This window comes from Bombus terrestris, chromosome 5, assembly GCF_910591885.1.
Source record: "Bombus terrestris chromosome 5, iyBomTerr1.2, whole genome shotgun sequence".
Taxonomy (NCBI): Eukaryota; Metazoa; Arthropoda; class Insecta; order Hymenoptera; family Apidae; genus Bombus; species Bombus terrestris.
The window spans coordinates 9,291,214-9,311,327 of NC_063273.1; the positions used below are offsets into that span (position 1 = coordinate 9,291,214).

At 37.8% G+C, this 20,114-nt stretch overlaps 1 long non-coding RNA gene across 1 annotated transcript in view; it reads left to right on the forward strand.

The window, feature by feature from the left end:
- LOC125385119 overlaps nt 1–6,724 on the forward strand; it is a 196,303-nt gene extending 189,579 nt beyond the window's left edge. The window contains exons 3-4 of the long non-coding RNA XR_007224089.1: nt 5,940–6,475; nt 6,550–6,724. This is a non-coding gene — a long non-coding RNA (uncharacterized LOC125385119). The remainder of the gene's footprint in view (nt 1–5,939; nt 6,476–6,549) is intronic.
- The last annotated feature ends 13,390 nt before the right edge of the window (nt 6,725–20,114 follow it).

Below are 20,114 nucleotides of genomic sequence, written 5' to 3' on the forward strand. Positions count from 1 at the left end.
ATCGAACTGAATATAAATCGAGAAATAGGGAAAAGTGACGATACAAACGATACTTTTTGAAACTTATCTTGGAATTTATAATTAGGTAATTACGATGCGTTCTTGTGATAGGTATACTGATAGTGATAACATTTGTTTCCTTTTTTAACGTAGATAACAGATGTTAACTGTGTGTTCATGTAATGTAATCGAGGAATTGGTAGAACGTGAAGTTGATCAATTTTGCTTCTGAGAGATACAATGCTCCGATTGATTTCAATTTGCTATAGAATTATTGTTAATAATTGTTATTAGTTTCACGTAAGGGGAATTTCGTGGAGTGATCGACACTGAGGAGTTTTTTATTTTTTCCTAGATCAAGATCAAGACTCTTTTTAAATTCTATACGTGTTGCGCTTTAATCAGTTCAATTTAATGTTACTAACATTTTTCCAACTTTGATTAATAACGTTATGATGATTCCAGACTGAGATAACTTGGACATGTCGATCTGCTCTTCAGAGAAGTAATTGGAAGATATTGTAGTTTAATTAGTTTCACGGTATTTAAAAAAGTTTAATAGCGTATCCGACATAGATCTTGAAATAATTGAATAAATAATAAAATATTGGAACAGCAACGTTATCTGAAAAAAATCATAAAACTCGAACACATACATAACCGAAGATAACGTATTACTCGAGTAATCGAGAGAATAGACAAATTTCACCCTTCCTCTATTGACTATAATAGCTACCCGCAAGTTGAGCTTCAACAATCTCTGATACTACTCAACTGGAGCTGCTTTCAAGGGCTGCCAAAGCTGGTTCAGAAGATATACCATGTTAACAGAGTTCACTTGTCTCTGCTAGTGATTGATCGATTCGCCAGCATTCGCCTAACACGATCCGATTCGATTTCCCTTGACTGATTCCTGCTGTCACGGTCTGAAGGCTTCATTATGCTCGCCTTATTACTCTCCTGCATTATATGCTTCAGATTGCACGGCTAACACGGAAACAGGGATTCGGTTAAAGTCGATAAACGTAGCCATTATTAACTGTTAGATCATAGCGCATCGATTCGCTATAAACTGTTGCGTTTCATTTAATCTAGCCCGATTATCGATTAAATTGGTTTAAAAGTAGGACACGACATTTTGTCATTTGAAATGAATATTTTCGTTGTTGCGTTTAAACCTTCGTATTTAAAAAACATTAGCACGCGGTATATTCTTTAAATATTATCACACAGTATTTTCCTATGTGCGTTTGCATTTTCTTTTCTCAATGCATTTGCATCTTTAGTTCGTCGAATAAGCAGAAATAAAATCAAACGCACTCGGCGAAAGGTCGTTCGAAAATTTTCACGCGATAACTTTTATACCGAAAGAAATCAAAATATGAAAACGCAGAATACTCGCGTTCCAAGTTAAAGTTCTGTTAATTAATAACCATTTGGATTTCCTTAAAACACATATCGTATATATGCCATTATAATATTAAATAACAGTCAGCTCCACGACTTAATATCTGAAAGTCTGACAACAAAGATCACTACGCGATACTTGTTCAAGCCATCGTTCTTGTTCCCTCCACCTAGTAAATGTTCCTTTATATCCACCAACTCCTATTAGCGACTCTAAAGGGAAAACAGAAATATTCTCGGAACATTCACGAGGCGAAGCAAAACGTTAAAAGAAAGAAACGAGAGAGGAGAAAAAAAAGAAAGCGAACGAGGTAAAAGGCAAGGGAGGAAACTTAATTTACTTGTTGCATGACGCACGGCGGTTCAGTTCCTGCGGATCCAGCCGATTCTTTTTGTTTCCATCGCTTTTTCAAATGATCCACGACGTTAATGCGAACGCCTTATTATACCGGACCTTGCCGATTTTTCCCTCGGCAACCGGTACGTGTCTCTATTATCGTTCTCGCGATCGCGAATTCGCAGGAAGCGCGTTCCTCTCCTCTTTCTACGGCCAGCACCCCTTCCTCTCGAGAACACCGGGGATGAAGATCTTCTTCTTGCTCGTTCCGCGTCCCGAGAACAGCGTTTTAACGATCATCCAGCCTGAAAATTAATGGCGCATGGAGACAACGTCGAATGGCCGTGGTAAAACGCGAGCTTGTTTAAGAACATCGTAGCGATAACGATTTTTCTCGAGGACAATATCGACGACGAAACTGACAACGTTCGTTCGGAACGTATGTATAAACAGAGGAGCAAAGGAAACATCCTACGCGGGCAAGCATCTCAATTAAGATGCTCGAACTATCGTGAAACGTCTGGTTGATGTATGGGCAGGGATTTATCATTCTAGATCGGAAAATCGAGAAGTTTTGATGACATAAAGTGGAAGATAAGGTGCGGCGATGGATAAGTTAATAGGAGTAAAACGAATTCTTTAGGGTTTGAGATAGTCATCGTAGTGTCTCATTTGCGGAATCTATGTCTTACAATTAAATATATTTCTATCTTTTACCATACAACTCGAAGTATTGGGATATCAGCAAATAGATCTCTCTTTTCCTTTTCTTTTTTTTCAATGAAGTGTTAGGATCGTGTATTTCTTTCGTAATAATTAGATTGTAAACGCTTACACGAATTGATATTCTTACTTTGTATAACACAACTGGTAGATCGTTGCTATGAATGCTTTCAGTTCTACAGGCTTGATACAAAAAATTAACGTATTATTCAGCATGATACTGTGGTATAGATCAAGCTCGATGAATAATTTACGTATATGTGCATATCATATGCATTCTATTATACAAGCCTCTCTCGAAATTTTCCATAAGCAGGTATAGATCCTCGGTAAAATAATAATTCCACTCTAACGAAAGGTGCAAGAACGAACGAAAATTGTACACGTGCCTCTCGCCCTGAACCAACTTCGAAACGATCATAAAAGTCGTTACAAAACCATAACGAAACGATATGGAGCGTGCGTTTTGCATTCCTTGCAAACGTTTATCGATCGCATCTACTGTGCATGTCAGGCAATCGACAATTCATTATCATCGAGACAGGCGGCGCGATTCAAACGCCAGTCATTCTATGTAGCGATCGGTAAAATTAGCTCTCGATCGACAACGCGTGTAATTTTCCACGCGTCATTGGATAATTATGAATTCCGTTGGATTGTCCAACTATTGGTAGTTAAACCACGGCGTAACGGTGATTACGGGTTAACAGTATATCCTTTACCCGTGCACACAATCGTCCTCACGTCGTTTAATCGTACCGTTGACTGTCCTTTTTTCTTTTCTTCCAACGCGAACCGAATCCGGTTCCTCGTCTTTTTCGTAACAGTACGACGTTTGATGGTAAATGGACACGTTCTGGAAAAGATTGCCGTTTCGAAGTGTAAAGTGGAGAATAAACATCGTGTTCTGTTGGTTAGAGGGAATTTTGATGGTGCAATATGTTTAGGGTACGTGATTGTTGGATTGTTAATTGTACTACAGGATGGAGATGGAGACAAAGGAAAATTTGATCACTTTAAAATTGTTGATCATACTTAAAATTATTGGAGAGTTTTATGTATTTAGTAGTTACAAGAATTTGTACGAATTATCTCTATAAATATTATTAAATCTTTATCAGGAGCGCGACAAAATTGGAATTCTGAGGCTGTTCTCAGACGATCAATAACATTGTCAAAATTTCAAGGTTCTCAACGAAAATCTTAAATTCACAATATTGTATTGGTAATACATATCGATCCTTTTAGTTGAGAACCCTATAACATTGACAATATATATCGATAATCAGACACAATAATATGTTTATTTATTTACATTCTTAACTCATACTGTTTGCTCACGTTCCTGGTTTCTTCCAGAACATTTTTCGTTCATTTTTTCGCAGTTTATCTCTTTATCCATATATTTACCCTCTACATTTTCAGTCTATTTTTATCCAAATCTCTTCCTGATTCTTCTTATTCGCAGTCTAAATTTATTCATCCATATTTTCAGTATTCCTAAACCAGATGCTTCAACGTGGTTTTCAATGTCCCTAACCTCATCCAAAACTTCAACCTCTCTGCTCCAACAATCTTCACCCTCAACTTAACAACAAAAAATCTCCGTCATTCAAAAAGCCACTTCCAAAAGTTGACTTGCAATCGATCACCCTAAGAACGACTCATCACCGAAAGGAAACCTTTATTCTTCGCCCTAGTCACCACCAAAACGGTTCACCGGATCGTGGATAAATCACACGGTGTAGAGAACGAGGCGGTGAGGCAAAAAGCGTCGCGCGACAAGGAAGCCTCATTACGGCCAAGAGGCGGAATCATTTATCTCCCGGCCAGCTAGCACCGTTTAAGCCGATTTTCCATTTGGCCCGCGACCGAACTCGGCTCCCCGTCCATTCATAATCCATTCATAAATTAACCAGACTGCCGGATAATGGCGGCTACGGTTCCCCGTTGACCTGCGAACCGGTCGAAGCAACGACTGTACGCACGATCGGTTGCGATCCACGCCGATTTCGTGCTGGCACGTCGCGCGCCACCGCGATTTACACCATTGTTGATACACACGGTCAAACGTAATGTTTGGATCGTCGAGCATGGTGTAACGGCGATCGTTCCACGTGCCTTCGCGCGATTATTTATTATCACCTTGGAGACCAAAATTTTTATCTAATATAGATATATTGTTACGTTTGGCTATCCAAATTTTCAAATTTTAAACAATATAGTAGTCGCTGCCACCAGAAACAGTCTAAGGACTGTTTCAATTAGATATTTGTCGTTAAATTAAGTAGCGTTGATTGGAGTTTAGGCCACTGGTCAACAATCTCCACGTTTCGGCTAACCTGTTATGCGCAGGAATACTAGCACGGGAGAGGATTGTTTGGAATAAACAATTATATTATAAACAATTATTACTGGCGGAATTAATGACGAATTATACTAATTATTAATATTATTTATTATTTTAATTGTTAATTATTAATAATAATTAAAAGTCGACTCACTTGACGTTGGCCTCCGCTGATGAACGGGCAGGCCGCTGGGGTGATTCCGGTTTTACAAAGGTTGACTCTTCTATAATTTTTTTTGTTTTAATCTTTATTTAACTTGAATAGTGTAAACAACAGTGTGTCCGGCCGTGTTTAACAATTCGAAATTCTAACACAAAAACTTGAGCCAACTATTGTTTTAATTCTAACTGACTAATAACATTTATATCTCGTAACTCTTAAACTCGAACTGGAACGAACAATTATTCTCTAATCCTAACTTAAATTCTAATTAAATCAACTGATCACAATTACTCTTCTTTAATTTCGTTAAATTCTCCCGGACGCTAACAATTACTCTATTCTATTTTCGCTAAATTCTACTGAACCAACTAATCACAATTGCTCTATCCTATTTCTTTATTCTAACTGAATTACTCTTCTTTAATTTCGTTAAATTCTCCCGGACGCTAACAATTACTCTATTCTATTTTCGCTAAATTCTACTGAACCAACTAATCACAATTGCTCTATCCTATTTCTTTATTCTAACTGAATTACTCTTCTTTAATTTCGTTAAATTCTCCCGAACGCTAACAATTTCTCTGACTATATTCTAACTGAACCAACTAATGGCAGTTACTCTCTTTTCACAATTACTCTCCTTTATTCTAACTGGACCACTAACAATTACTCTTCTTTATTTTTCGCTAAATTCTCCCGAACGCTAACAATTACTCTCATTTGAATTGTGTCGCTACGCTTTTTATAATGACATCCCCAATGGGATGACAGTCACGTAACAGTTCGTTCCGGTGGGAATCGCAATGCTGCAGGTTCTTAGAGTTTCCATGAGAGAACGTGGATTTTGATGATTGCTGATGTCTTGTTTGCTTCATCCCACGCCGTGTCTTGATTTCTCGTATACCTTTTCGATGCTGATGGAAACATTCAAAATACGTGATAAAATGTGGATATTGCAGTGGTTTGTCTTTCACCGAGGTTGCGTCTGCAATTCTTCCGAATCCTTTCCTGCTGATGCCAATGGGAACGATCAAGGCACGTGCAATCCGTTTTGCCAAAACTGCAAGGACTTTCCATACGCGTGTAGCAACGTATCTTTGCCGAAGTTGCATCTGCGATGCTCCTGTAACCCTTCATAGCGGTGGACATCTCGCCGTTCCGCCGTGGCTTTTGTATGTGTAGCACGCGTTATTTCTTGTTTCTTTCAATAAAGTATTTTTACATAATGGTAAGTTTTAATATATCATTTTGAAGTCGTTGTAGTGTGATCGTGAGGGTTTGATTTAATTATAAAGTTGTATAGTTTTATATTTCGAGGTTATCTTGTATTCATAATGGCGTGCTATGAATTTTGGTTATATGAATCTCGATCAGTGATTTTTAGTATGCGATCGCTATTTCGGTATTTTAGTTTATTGGGGTTTTTATTTTCTCTTGGTGATTACAGGTTATGTTGAGTCATGGACACAAAAGCGTCCGCGCCTGTGCGAACTGTGTGAGTATGTGTTTTTAGTATTCTATCTCGTTTCGCATGTTGTTTGTTTCCTTAAACCTGTGAATTTGTTTTAGCACAAGAGGAGGAAGGTATGTGAATGGTACGAGATGACGTGATCGACGTGCGTGTGTGAATATGTGCGAAGGAAGATGCTGAAGGGGCGGTTTTCCACCCAAGTAGGCACAGTGGCACCTTCGTTGGCGTCGTGTCCTGATGATCTTTTGACAATTTGCTTTTATTTGACAATATGAGATATATTTTGCTCCTTGTAGATTTATATGTCCATATTTGCTATATATTAAATCGTGTATATTTTATATTACTTTCTTGTTATTAGGTTATTAGTTGTGTAACTCCAGTCACTGATCTATGGAAAGTGGTGAGATTTGAACGAAACTCTCCTGAATGACTAAACCTTTTTTGCGTTTATATTAAGCAAAGCTAATCGACTTGGGAATAGAAAAAACGCCATTTAGACCATTTTTATTTGAACGTACTGCTCTGTGATACATCGCGTGTGTCGTCCGAGTAAAATGGCGTTTTAGTTAAAATTTCAGACAAATAAACACATAAATGGTAATGATATTTATTTCAAGAATGAGAAAATTATAGAATTATTATATAATAGGTGTAAATATTATTTGTAACTGTAATTGTCTGAAAATTGGCTGAAAATACCAATGACACGTGTTGTGACGACGTGTTGTCGTCGATCATTATGGCATGTACGTATGTCATGATGCCAACGGTTCACAATGTGTAAACGAGTTTTACCTCTTCCGACGAATATCGTACTGAATTTGGGTTATGGAAAATACAGGTTCTTTTATTCGACTTCGTGATTTTTAATACAATTCTTTTTGCTGAATAGTTTGTTTTAGTTTGAGATGAGACATATTACTATAGATTTTCTTTGAAGGTTTTCCACCATTCCATATAGTTTATCGATACTATTTATGCGTTAGTTGAGGAACATTTGTGGAGTTGCTATGTTTAATCGTAAGACGTGTTCGATAATATGATTTAATGGAAAGCGAATGGTTGAAATTGGTCACATGTCACATCATAGACTTATCGTTGGTTGAATATTCGCGAAAATGTCGCTTTGTTAAGGAGATTGTCAATTTCAGAAGATGCTTCTACCTTTGACATAATTTACTTCAGCATTGCTGAATATTTAATTCACACTATCACTGACAATTGTACACGTGAGTATATACGTATAAAGCGACAATTAAATGGACAAATAGAGTCAAGATATAACCGTCAATCAAGTTCATACTAAACTCGAACTGAGCCTACGTGTTCGATTCTAGACTTCCATACTTTGTAAATAACAAATCAATTTCTCGCCAGGATCTCCAGATCTACCATTTCTCTTCAGAATATCAATCTTCCAATTGCACAACGTGAAGCACACCGATGATCCTAGCGTGTTTAACGTAAAACCAACATGCGCACCGGTTGCAAAGTTAAGTGCGCCAACATTTCTTCCCACAGCTCCTCCTTGTACTGCGACGACGGGCGCCGTTACCGCGGTCATCCGAATTAAGCGATCCCCTTGCTAGAGGCCAAGAAGATCGTCACATCATGAAACACCATGAAATAACGACACGATGCTCTTAACGAAACGAATGCGGCTGCGTGTCCGTATTTATAAGGGCGATGTCGAGTGAATATGGCCTCGTATAGCGTCGCTATCGCGGCCAACGGGATAATGGCGTTCACTCGACGACGGGATGGCTGTTTTTAGGACGTGGCTAAGCATCGGTAATTATTTATCGAGACAACCGGAACGACGGTCGTTCGAACGAAACTGTTCCGTCACCGTCCAACGTTCTACGATACCTCGTTCGGCCGTCTCGCTTTTAATTTCCGCCATTCTTCACCGTTTCGAGGCCGTTGGCGTCGATGAACGGCGCATCCCGCTCGCTGTTATGGGACACGAGATTGTTACTCGCTGATACCGCGCTTAGGAAAAAAATTGTTAACGCCACGAGTATTGTTAGCTCGTCCTTAAGTCTCCGTGTTGTAGTTTGGTTGATAAAGTTAAGAGGATGCTCGAGAAGGAAAGAGCTTAGGATTTATGGGCCGAGTGAAATCCAATGGTTCTTCTACACGGTTGATATTAGAAGCTTCGACCTTTTGGATGGATAGATATTTGGAATGATTTTTTAAATAACATCACTTTCTTCGTGCGTGATCTAAATTTACTAAATTTACTATTAACTATGGAAAATTAATTAACCTGTTGATTAAATTGTTAGGATAAATGTCGGGTAGTCGTAAAACAGATTACCATGCTGCAGAGTCATGTATTATATCTGAAAGAACATTGAGCAATGTAAACTGCGACGTAGAAAGTTTTTGATTTTTACAATCGAAATTTTTAATCTTAGAAATATGACTAGTACAATACTGTACAGTGAATACTTCAGATGCTGCAATAATAAACAATAATAAATTAATATTCTATATAAGAATAACTGAATTGAATAGAAATATTAAAAGACAGTTTCGATCAAGGTTAAACTTTTACTTCTCACTAATGCTGAAATCGTTCCAAGCAGATTGCCACACGTCGTCATTCTATTATGAACAACCATATCAAATCTCCATCAAACTTCGTAGATATAAAGTACCATTTAAAACTGTTCAAACGACACAGATGTCCTACTTTACTTTGCTTTAATACAACAGTTAAATAGGAGCTTCTTTATATAAACAGCGAACATTGTTTTCTTCGTATTTCCATTTGAAGTTTCGCGTATCTCAAATTTAAACCGACTATCGATGTCGTTCAAACAATTGCAGGCGACATAATGTACTCGAATCAAATACTCCAGAAATCGAGCGATAGCAAGGAAAGCACTCGCGAAATTACCAATGATCCGTTTTGAAATACATGCGTCTGAAAGCCTTTCATACGTCGACGGTTGACCGAAGATGGGACTCAAGGATCAACGAAGTCACCATCAGCCGATGAGACCTGGTGATACCGCACCGTACAATGTAGTTCGGTCCAGGCCGGCCTGTAATTTCATTTGTCGAGATCCTATCGACAGAATTTATACGGTCGGCCGATGAAAATACGTCGTGAAAACCGATAAAATGGTTCGTCTGTATAATGCGAGCACCGTGCCGCTGCCATAATAGAGCCACAGCGAAAGAGAAGACGTTTCAGTTTCCTCCTTCAAACCGACATCATCCCCTTCTCGCATCACCGGGACATATCGATAATTATTTATCGAACGATCCTGAATGATGGTCACGTACACGCAGCCCGAGACAGGATCTCAGGGGCTCCGTGGTGCATCGGTATTCGGTATATTACAGGCAACGATACGCTCGCTACGTCGAATTATAAGCTTCCGATCCGCGTGGCGAGTAGATGAACGCCTGCAGCATATCGCGTGAGAATTACCGGAGAAAACGAGCACGGGCTTTTCCGTGGATACATACGTGTGTTCGCGACCCGTGTGAATTCTTGGGAATCGGTCCTGTGCGTACCTTACACGGTATCTTTAGAAGTAGACACGTTGTTGTTAGCAAAGTGGTCAGAATAATTAATTTCTCATTGATTCATTTTGATGATATTGGTAACAGATGGTGATAAAAATGGTAAATAGGGATGAAGTTGCTTTGTATCTTTTTAAGAAAGAAATTTGTACATATTTAGGTGTAATCTGTCATTTAAGAGAGTTCTATTATACAAAAATTCTGCAATTCGTGATCTATCGTAAACAAAGTTCTAAAATTGCCGATCTACTGTATAAAAATATACTGCAATCAGAAAAATTCCGTGTTTAATCCTGTGTAATTAAATTTACCAATTATTTAACAAGTCATAGTCGTTATGTATCCTTCCATATTTCCACAAAGTTCTCCGACATAAACCCAAAAATGCATACCGAAGATTCTTGCATAACATTCTTCAAGAGACCGAAGTACTATCTTCGAGAGAACTATATTTTCACGAAGTGAGCGCTTCATATTTAAAAAACATTTGGTTTAACGGACCACCGTGAAGTTGCATTAAAGAGAAGTCCAGGTGTATGGAAAGTGGTGTGTTCCTGGGATCGTTCCGATTTATCGTCCGGTTTGGCGTACATACGCGGCCGGCCGCATTGTTCCGACGATTTCTCGAAGTTCGTGGGCCGTCAACAAGCCACGATACGGCAGGTTGATATCACGTTAACGGTACCGGTGTATCGGTATCGGAACCGTGCTAGAAGTAAATACTCTTGTCGAGATATTCGCGACAAGAAGGAACACAGTCACGAGCAATTATAAGCGAGGGGAACATGCCGTCAGTTAGCAAATAGTTAGTCATGACTAAATTGCAAGGACTTTTACGCATTTACGGGACATATTTCAATGTAAAAGTGCACGCGATAACGTGTAATATGGAAAAATGTATAAAATATTCAACGTAAAGTACTTGTTATAATATTTGATATGTGAAACGAATTTCTGTTTGGATCTCGCTTCTTTTTCTTTTATTTTTTCTTTTTTTTATTTATATTTATAAAGATTGCATAGTTAGAAAATTCAGAGTATTCGACATAAATTCCTCAGATTTGGTGCTGAAATTTATGACGCAGTTCTTAGTGATTTGAATCTTCAGGCTTTGAGCATTAGAAGTATTATATTTGATATCATTTTTGCTTGCACGGTATTCAACAGTCTCGCACATTGCCTTTGCATTATTCAGCTATTCTTCCTGAATTTCAGAAATTTAAGGAATTTCAATTTGTTTCATTCTGAACAGCGCCGTACGACATATGCCTATTTTAATCGTGTAAATCACATAGTTATCCAAACTAAGCTATACTAATGTCGTACATTCGACGATCGATCTGTTTGGTCATCCCTTGATACATTAAAACATTCCTTAATAAGCTTGTTACAGATGCATGTGCATCTAAATTTTGATTATCTTACTTTTGTACTTTTCATGTATTTGTCCCCTTTCTTTACATTGCATGTACCAAAGGGTCCTTTTCCAAAGGCTGAATACATAAATAATACTAATAAAAATGTGACTTTTCTCATAAATATCCTCAATCTAATTACAACTGATATCATCCACGGAGTACTACTTAATATAGCAGATCTTTAGTTCCTTTGGACGATGATAGTTTTTATTTGTTTCCTTTTGCTTCGTCGTCTTCCGCTAAGTCGAAACGCGCTTACCCGCTGTGCTTACCAATGGGATACGGTGTATTGATAATTTGCTGGTAAATGATTACGGTTTGAATTGGTGGAAATTCCTCTTGACTCGGCGCTGATAGTGGAAAAAGCTAGGATATAGTGGAAACGGCCTGAATAATTACGTTGATGTCGGCCATAAGGTACAGTTATCCACTTTACTGTAGATGGTTAGTGGAATTTTATTACTTTCCTATGAAATTGGGTGTTAAATTCAGTAATGGATAGGTTTTTAGTGGGATGTAACGTGTACTTACCGAGAGGAGTAATTTCTTTACCTGGTTAGACACGACCGAGCCGTTTATGGCGTTCGGTAGGATATTGCGCTGTGGATCTTGGAAATTAAATCTTTACAGCGGGAAAATTATTCGTATAAATTCATAAGAATATTTAAGTTTTAAAGAGGAAGATCATTTGTAAGAATATTTACCTAACACGTTGGTGGATGAATCCGATTTTTATTTTTCTCCTGGTGCATACTAGCGTATAAAGTAGTATAGGCTCCTTAGAATGAGACATGCCATGCGTAGTGGGACGCGCAGTATGTCACGTGATGTAGTAGATTAGGCGATGTCCGACACGTCGGCATGTTGTATGATGACCTACGATTAAGAAACTTTAGAACCTTGAAACTACTCGAATTTTTTGAAACTTCTTTAGAGCCTTTTAAGGAGATTCAAACCTGTATATCTACTGTCGTTTCTTATTTATCATCACCTTCAAAATTCAGACTTTTAAAAACTCCTTTAACACTTCCTAATAATATGCAAACCTGTATGTCCACTATTACATCTTATCCATCATCCTCTTAACCTGTGACTCAGAGGAGACAAGTTAAATCGCCACTTCGATTAACAATCTCTTAGTCAGAATAATTCGCTTAGTTGGGAACGCTCTACCTTTAATAAAAATGTCATTTTTAATTGAATCAAATTTATTTCAAATTGATTCATCTTCGTTGACATCGATGCCGTAATTATAAAAAAATGTTCAAAAATTCAAAAATTCCTGGTTCAAAAATTCTTCGATCGATAAATTCAAAAAATACAGAATCATTTACATTTCCACGCGATTGACCGAATCAGTCTCACTAATCAAATTGAAAACGAATTTCCCGCCTAATAAACCGCCCTTAAAAATCGATCGTGACGAAGTCAAAAAAATCTTCGGCTCGATCGAACGAACACGACTCGTTCGAGTGATCCAGGCGTCGTTTACGATGTTAACGCAACTCCTTGTGCAGGCTGATAGTCCGATGCACCAGGAGGCGGCGCCGGTACGTACAACGGCGAGCGCCTACCTACCAGCCGAGAAGTCGGGGACCCATTGGCCACCGCAATGACCAATCATCATTTGACATTCTTTCACCTTGCTCGTGGCGTGCGGTAACCCACACTGCAGTGCAACTGCAGCTGCGACACTGCCACCACTGTCGCCCAAGAAGAAGAGACGTTGTCTTTTGCGCGCCCAACCAGCTAGCAGAACGCGCGAGCAGTCTCGTGCCTAGAGTCTTGATAACCCCGTAGACCATCCGTGATTTAACCTTGAGGGACCCCGTGGATCCACGTCGAATCGAAACTTATGTGTCATTTGATCGATTTCGAATTATGCTGCGTTCGATATATAGTCCGAAATCGTTTTATTTTTTCGTTTGAAAGAATCTTTATATCGGAGATTTTTTGATATTCCTCAATTTCCGTCTAAATCTTATATTGGCTGTTTGCTTATGACACTGACGCAGGAAAGATAGGAAATTATTTAGATTGAGAAGAAATTCTGTGCAAATATTTACGATGATAAAATATTATTGATATTTTCACGTTTATAGCTGCTATGAAAAATTTAGATGTTCGTTTGATAGGTAGAGATATGGATTTATGCGAGCGATCCAACTGTTAGGTGTCAAAAATTGTTTGCGATTCTTGAAAGAACGAAGTCATTGAAAATGATTCGACTGGATATTTTAGTAAAACTTTCAACGTTTCTCGCTTTATTGACAATAAATTAATTAATCGAGGTACTATCTATCTATTTAGCGTTTAAAGCAGAAAACAGTACAGAATGAAAGAAGATTCTTATTCTTTTACTTGTCAGTGAATGGCATCTACTGACTGAGACTATGAATGAAGACAGAATAGACCGTGATTATCAATAGCTCACAGACGAAGATTGCATAACGTTTAATAGTTAGGTGACGATGAGCTATTTTAGAAGTTATGCGCCAAGCCTTTAAACAGAAAGCTACAACGTGGTCTAAGCAAAGGGTAAATACGCAATAAATTAATCGTCGATTGAATAAAAATTTTCATTGAATCGAAGAGACGTAAAGTGGAGTGTATATTGAATGTCCAGTTTTAAATGAGCGATGTATGGTTTTGGTTTAGAGGTCGTGACGATCAATGAAATTCCGCGAGCCGAACGCAAACACCACGGACCGACGAGAAGGAGATCGGCACGACATTCCTGGAGTTGCGTGGAGCGCGTTGGCGAAAGGCATACGCGTTAGACTTCGCGAAATGGAAAGGGACACACCCATGCATACCGTATTACGGGAAATCTGTTTACAGGGAATCCATGGCATTCGAAAATCGCATTACCACCGCATGAACATTTGATACTATATAAATTGCGACCATACTTCGGAGGCTTAATAAAAAATTTTCCATTCAAATCCACAAAACTTTAATCTTTCGCGTGGATACTTGATTAGTTGAGTTTTCTACACAGATAACTGGTTGATTAATTCATTACTATACAAAGTACAACCCAGCCTTGCGAGATAACGAAGAATCCTTTAAATCTACCGAATTTCAGTCTTTCATGATCAAATAAAATTTCGATATTGAATAAAATTTAATAATTAAAAAACATTCACATAATGCAATTACGAAACTTCCATCTTTGACGTAGATATCTTATTTCGATGATCAAAAATCTTTTACCTACTGATTTTGCTTCGAATTTTTCTTTTAATAATGAACACGATAATACAATGGCACAAACTATAATAACTATAATAAGTTTAAAAATATGTAGGTTAATTAAAAATTGGAAACTATCTATATCGGACTACATCTCAATGGTGCCAGCCATCTTTGCTTTTTAATTGAATTATAGCAATCTTGCAGTCTTCCTAAAAGTTATCTCGTTACATACTATACTATCTTATATACATTATGCACAATTTTATAAGCCACCATTTCTAACTCCAACTAAGCCTCCAACGATTACCTATCTTCATACGACCAATATACAAATTCATCCATAGAGATCTTACAATAAACTCTCCGCAGCGATCTACCAACTTCTGATACTTCCAACAAATTCTCTAAATAGTTTCAACCAAAGAGGTATTCCGATAGATGTCAATACCACAAGGAATATTATAGCAACGTAGTAGCAATCTTCCTAAAAGTTATCTTGCTACATACCACACCGTACCACATTATACGCAATTGTATAGATCTCGTGATTCCAACCAAACCTGCGATGACTTGCCATTTTCGCACAACCAACATACAAATTCATCTATAGAGATCCTACAATAAACTCTTCACAGCAATCTATCAACTCCTAATCCCTTCAACACATTCTCTAAATAATCTGTAGCAGAAGGGTGCAGAACCCTTGAACGTGTTCGACGTGTTTAGGATACCTTTCTATGATCAGATGAAGCAAGCATAGTCGCGCGACGAGTTCGTTCTCGTGATCTTGAATGCCGTTTGCACGCGCACACGGTTGGCCAGCCACGGGGCTTAGGCCATCAGGGACACGGGGGTTGTTGACTCTAGGCTCCTCGCTTACATGCTTGACGGAAAAACGTCAGCTTAGGCATTCAACGTCAGCTGCGACTGATTCCGCGGTAGCACACGCCAGACCAGTTCAGCGAATTGAGTGGCTCCACTTGCCATATCCTGCCACGTCCTGCAGACATTTTCCTACCTATTACGGCTCGGCCGGATCGGCCTCGGGCAAAGAACTGTTCAATGAAATTCTCCGTTCGCCGAGCGGACGATCTGCCCGCCCGGATTCCGCTTCCGTCCAGGCCGGCGAACGCTTGATTACGCGCGACGATTTCCACGATTCTTGTTCACCGGTTTACAAATAGAGAATCTTCGAGAACTTTATCATAATGATCGCTCCCGAGGAACATGTTTCGCGTGTTGTGTGATCTTTGTAACAAGTATAAACTTCAGCTGCTTTCTGGTTTTAGGCTTTGTAAATAGGCTTTTAAACAGGCTTTAGACTTTAGAATAATTTATACGATGTAATTATACAATGATCGTGCGTCGCTTAAAATTTGCTCATAATCAAATTTGGCGAATTTTTATATTCTTTTAAAGGGTTTTCTTGTTTTTGCTGATTGAACAGCTGGCGAATGTATTTTTATTGAAATTATTCTTTGTAGAATAGCTTTATCTATATTTTTTCTTTTTTTCTTTTCTTTTTAATTGCGTAAGTGGAAGAATTTGAAGAAGAAAATCACGAACGAAACAATCAATTCTCTCAGAGTAAGATGTAACTACGTGGCGACACAATTTGAAAGCATATATTGATTAAATCTAGGAAATAGTTAAAAAGTTGTTCGTGTCAATGAACGGCCAAAAAGATATATTTAATTTTATGATCACACTTTACAAGATGTTTAATGCGTCTTCTTCTGTTCCAAGTATTCCTTCCTCATACCATCCATTTCCCATTCGCTGCCATAATTCAAAGATCACACATCATTCATCATGTCCCTACAACTAAATGTCTTCGCAAGAAGATACGAATTTACATTCCACGCTAAAACCATCGATAAAGTATAGAATAGAAAATAAAGAGGTGTGCAGTTAGTTTCAACGTTATTTCTATCTTATCCATAGTGTCTATCAACTGTACTAAGGAAACCTAGAGCAAAGAGTAGAGAGAATAATCGGTGGCTCCTGAATAATTGATAACATTTCTCGAGCAACAATTTCAAGTATCTCAGATGCGGTCCACTAGCCACGAGTATTAGAAAGTGTCGTGTTTTCGTTCTTTCTCTCTCGTTGTAAGCCAACGATATCTCAAGATAGGATCACCAACGCGTTAGCCAAGAATGGTGGGATCTCGAATTCCCTGAGGGGGTTGTTTTGCGGTGGACAGCCTTTGCTGGGCGAAAATTATACGAGGTTGCACTTGTTACCTCGAACCAGTGTTATATGATGCAGGTGCACGCTGTGATTTCCTTTGAATTTCGTCTCTTGAGATACTTGGATGGACTTACACGTGTAGAAGGAGCCTCGACAAATTAACCTCGCTTGATAATTGCCTTAAGGGTATCTTTTATTCTGTAACTGGAAGCCTTTATATTCCGGTTTTTGTAAAGCATGGCTTCTATTGCCAAAAAAACTTAAAGCGTTTTTGAAGAGCTGGAAATTACAACTTAATATTGGCATCAACATTCCCAGAAAATGTTCGCAATCTTTCCATGGAATTATCATATTACACTTCTTTTTACTCTAAACGATTAATCAAACTTCTTAATTTCTTATAATTTGGAATTATGATCAAGCTGTCATACTTATGATATTTTCTGCTGGTTTCTGGATATTTGTTATGTTTTCATAAAAAACATGGATAAAAAAGATAAAGAATGTTTCTTTATCAAATTACTGGACATTTTTAAGAATATATACTCATCTACTATTTTGTTTGAATGTCTGAAAAAAAACAAAATTTAACGAAGTTTCTGTTTTTAAATCTCACTCTGGCCCAATTGAAGGGTGAAAGAGGAATATGTATTTTAACAAATTTTGAGTTTAACATTTTTTCGTACTCTCTATGCTCTTTATCACTGGCCATGTCGTATTAAATTGAATTAAAATTTCCTGAGTTTTACACTACGAAGTGTACAATATCCTTTCACTTTTTGCAATCTAACGTGTGATATATTAATTAAAATTATAAATAAAAGTTGAAAATGGTACGGAATAAAATGACGAGTAGAACGTTTTATTTTGATATAGTATCTACGAAAAAATATAAAGTTGTGACGTTAAATACTGAAAAATAAACTTTCATGTATCAAGAAATGCTGAAACCTGACTATCCTCCTTTTCCTGTGGAACCTTCACTTACTGTATATCAAAACCTCGATCAGACACTCACTGTCATAATCGCAACATAATTGGCCTAAAATTTGTCATGGATTTCCAACAAACAGGTTTGTAAATACACTTATAGTGTCGACCATTCGCGTCACGGTTCGCCGCAGACTCTCAACAATGGCGCGAAAAATAGGCATCGCGTGGCGAAGGTCAGCCAGGATCAGACCGTATTTCCATTCAATCGATTTGCCGGCACGACCTTTTCCACCGACATACTATCTCGGGCGCTCGATGAAAAAATCCCGATAATGAATGGAGAAACGCGATAAATGGCGCTTGACCGCAATAAACGTCGCAAGATTGATAAGGCAGATTGCTTTAGACGATAGGTGAATCGAAGCGAAACAAGTCTTTATGAATAATAATCTTTGTTATAAATATTTGACAAGAACGTTGAACAAGGAAAACGATAATGTTGCAATGAGAGGTGGATTTTTTATACATTCTTGTATTATCGAGCGTTATATAGTATCAATAAATACTTGAGATTAGGATTTTATTAATCGTATAGGGATACTATTACATATTATCGTTTATACACTTGTTATTAATTATTGAAATGATATTTCTCTCGAAACTATGTAGGCACTTGCGACAATCTTGAAATGAAAATTGAATATTACTTTAACAAATCCGTGATAACGAATGAATTGAAGCATTTATTTTCAATGTTTCATGTATAATTACCAATTACTGAAACTATGTTTCTCTTTTAATGTTGAGATAAAAATTGAATATTAAATTGAACGATATTAGATTTTGAAATTATCATAAAACGTGCTTGATATTGGCTCACAGTAACAGAACACAAGAAATATTCACGGTCATAAAGGGATTTAATTTGTCGTAAAAGTAAAAAGAAACCACACTGTCTGGAGCAAAGAACGGTCGTAATTTTCCTATGGTTAACAGAACGCTAATAAACCTATTACAATTAAACACTAATTAAAGTAACTATCTTTAACTTGATATAACTGTACGATTATGATCCTTTTACTATCATCGTTTGATACATCCACGACTTTTCCCTGCCACAGAAACCAGACAAAATTTCACAATTATACACTTCGTACCGAAAGGGTGAGTCGGAAACGAGGCTGAAGGATATTCGGAACTTTCATTAAGCGTACGCGAAAAAGAGACGAATGAAAGTCTCAAGGATCCCTCTGGTAGCGAAGGGAGGCGCCCCATTGGCGTAGACACTGAAAAATTTTCGTTAAATCTCTCGAGATACAGATAGTACATTTATCTTCTACTATTAGATCCTTAACCTACCTTCCTAACCTTCTTCTTGCAGAAGAATGATTAAAATATAATTTTATTATTAGACTGAAGGTGTTTCTTTATCTATGGGTAATTTGAAACGAAATATATCGTTTTTTGGCTTTTAACTGTTACATTAATTATTAGATCCAGAAACCAGGTTCGAGTCTTAATTAGGAGCATGGTACGAATATAGTTTATTTTGATATTTGCAAAACGTTTTAACGTCACAAAACTAAATTCGCTAAGAGCCTCTAAAAACTTGAAGGAATTTATTATGTGGAAAAAGTTTTTCCAAGAAGCAATCATGAGGATATTCAAGCAACTTGATAGATACTAAATAAAGGACAGGTTATATTCTTTTCAGAAAACTTTATTTTATCGCAAGAAAAGTTGAAGCATATCTGAGTTAATAAACAGCAGCCTAACGAACCAATCAGATACATTTCCTTTTTAATCGCGATTTCACGGTAATAAAACGTAAAACGATGAGAACTTCGATCGCAGAAGAAGATTTTGCAGCACTCCAATGTTTTGCTCGTGACATTTCTCTCGTTCTTCGTTCATCCGTTCGTTTCTTGTCGTTTTTTCATATCCGACGTGTCCTCCTCCCTTTTTTTCTTGCTCCCAAGCCTTTTTTGGTTCAGGTTCGCGCTCCTCTCGATCTCGAGCAGACGTCGCTCGCAAGAAATACGTCGTAATGATATTAAAAGGAGCAATGGCGCAGCGGCATCATGCAATAATGTTGTATCGGCCACGTACGTCTGCCGGTTTTCTTCTATTTTCGATATACGCGAGGAACAGGTGCGCTGTCGATCCACAGCCGCGTCCATTTCTCTCGTGATACAGATTTTCATGCTCAAGGACGGGTAAAGATCGCGTTGCCGTAGGTCATTGAACCGCTTTTCCACGTCTTCTGCGGTATTGTGTGAAGAAAATTGCGTACAGTTCCTTTTAAGCATCTTTAAAAAGCTATTTAACCCGTCTGATCGAATTATTAACATCTCAAATTGTATTTTCGTTGATTACAT